Here is a 3,005-nt window from a genome sequence, read left to right on the forward strand (position 1 = left end):
GTCACGTCGTCAGTCATATCAAAATAAAAGTCCCGTATTGTGAATAGAAATGTAAGTCCATAGTGCATGCAAAAAACAGAGGTATAATATCACAGAAATAATAACATTTTAAAGATGATTTAAATAGAAAACTATTATTTTAAATTGTTATAATTTTTCAATATATTACTGTTTTTCTGTATTTTTGATCAAATAAATGCAGGCTTGATGAGCAGAAGAGACTTATTTCAAAAACATAATAGTAATGTTTCCAAACCTTTGACTGGCACTGTATATTATGTTAGCGTTCTGTTCACTTTCTTCAGTATTTAAAAATGCAACGTGTGCATTTGAAATATATATATATGGTTACGCAAAAATCGAATCTGTCTTTCTGTGTAGATATCAAGGTATCTGATGGGACCATTACCCAAAACATACTAACTTGACTGGAGGGTGGCTTTTGCACAAGGCTCTTTGTAATATAGTTTAGTTTAATCAATATCGAAATATAGATGTATATAATTTAAATTCAGATACAGATATGTGTAAATATTAATGATATAATGTGATTATGTGACAATTCCGAACGTGATGTATTTGGTTATTATCATTAATCAGATTTGTTGTCTTCAAAGGTGGATCAGGACAGAGAAAACTAATGTTTGTCCCACCAGAGGTTGATGGTATAACAGTGTTTGCGATTAGTCAGTGGAGGTGGAAAGATCACAATGTTCCTCTCCAAGACTGACACTGAGGATGACACAGATACCCAGCAAACATGCTCCTTTGGGGCCCGAAAGGGGCCATTGCGGGCAGCCCACTGTGGTCCCATATACCGGCGGGAAATGCGGGGCACGTGTGGCCCCACACTATGGGGTCCAGGTGGGGTCCCACAAATTAGAGTGGGCCCTAATTGTGGGCTGATATGTGCAAACTGTGGGTGTAGGTGCAAAGTTTGAGCACACAAAGTGTGAACAATTGCACTTGTTAAAAGGTAGCAGCAATAAATCAAAGGTCATGTTTTTTTAATTTTTTTTATATATAATTTATTTACAGACATTAATAATAATTATAATAATATATTGGGATTTATTTTTAAACAGGTATTTCCCTCACTGCAGTTCTGGGGCCCGTTCTTCGCTAACTCAGTTAGCTGGATTTGATTGTTGGCGATTTGGCATGATCTTGGATTGTTTGGTTCTTCGACGCTCATCCTTGACTTGCTGTCATAGCAACAGGTGCGCAAGTTTAAACCTGCTCAGGAGCATCTTATTTCATGCTAACAGGATTAGATCCTGGCTTTATAAGCTGAGCTGATACGGGAAGTCCAGCGCAGCGCGAGAGTGCACTTTCTGAGATATATATTTTTTTGTATATATATTCTGACACCGCAGCGCACAGCCTCTGCATGGGTTGTACCATGTGAGGGAGTTCTCCCCTCCCCTCCTATAGAGTTGGTTGGGTCCATAGTCCGTCTTTTCCAAAACGTTTTCTCAGGTAGGCTACCGCGGCACCGCTGGCGCCTACCGATAGCTGGGCCGGCCCTACCGTAACGGTACGCGTCAGGGAGGATGGGAGGAAGAGGCCAGGAGGTATGAAAGCTTGTTTCCGCCACAGAATAAAACATTTTAAAAGATAATTGTGACTTTTTATCTAACAATTGCGAGTTTACATCTCGCAATTCTGACTTTATTTCTCAGAATTGCGAGATATAAAGTCCGAATTGCGTGAAATAAAGTCGCAATTGCGTGTTATAAAGTCAGAATTGCGAGATATAAAGTCGCAATTGCATGTTATAAAGTCAGAATTGCGAGATATAAAGTCAGAATTGTGTGAAATAAAGTCGCAATTGCTTCTTATAAAGTCAGAATTGCAAGATATAAAGTCAGAACTGCGTGAAATAAAGTCGCAATTGCTTCTTATAAAGTCTAAGTGAATTATTATTTAACCTTTACATTATTTGTTGAACCATGGTATTAGTAAACTACACAATAGTAAGAGCTGAACTGTTGCTTCATTTATCCAATTTGGAAAAAGTGCTAATTTGGAATTCTACCATGGAAAAAGTGGGCCGGTCTTGGGCCTGAAACTCCCGGGCTGAAAAGTGGCCCCACTCCGGCCCTGTATCTCTTTAATTTAAATGATAAATTAATCGAAACTCAGTTTATGCCTCTTAGACATGAAAAATATTTAAGAAAGCTTTACATTTCTTTAAACGAAACTATTCAAAACGAAAAGAAATAGGCTAACGTTACTCAATGTAATCCATGATGTGCATTTCTCTCTATAGGCGCGTTCAATACGGAGATGGCGATCTTCAACTTAATTTTTGCAGCCGACAGAAAAGACTAGTTTACTAATACAAATCAATGCACGAGTGTCACCGGATTTACAAATGCACATCTTATTCTTGCTTGTTGCACACACTCTCAGCACGCATGCTATTATGTCGAAATCAAACTTTTTTTATTAAGCTTTAACAAAAACAAACAAGGTACATTAACAATTCACTGAATATAACTGTCGAAATCGAACTGATAGCAGTAATTCAGGCTAACGCAAACCGGAAGTTTGTTATCGGCTTGTTGTTCTATGTTGCCATAGCGATCATTTGAAAGGTTTTCGGGAAAGTTGTGAATAGGCCTTTTTCACACGACGTCACACAACTTCCGTTCTGACTCAAAGCAGTGTATGTTTACTTCCGCCGCTACGCTATGGAGTTTACTCAGTCCCTTCAACACCTGCCAGAAATACATCTGGATGATGTACATCGTCTTGCCGACAAATTTTCACTCTCCACACGTTCCAAACTTGATAAAGGATACAAATTCTTCATTGAGCAGTACCTGTTTGCATATGAAGGTAAGCATTTTTTTCAGTAATTCTGGATTGCGTCCACCAACAAGTAAATAGGAAATAAGCGAATCAGAACACTGCGCGCTAAACCAGCAGTATGTGCGCAAGCGTGAACCACTAGTGTTTCTGTCTCACTCTGGATCTGCCACTGCATCACATTTCTCTCT

This window comes from Scardinius erythrophthalmus (assembly GCF_964197995.2).
Source record: "Scardinius erythrophthalmus genome assembly, chromosome: 4".
Classification (NCBI taxonomy): domain Eukaryota; kingdom Metazoa; phylum Chordata; class Actinopteri; order Cypriniformes; family Leuciscidae; genus Scardinius; species Scardinius erythrophthalmus.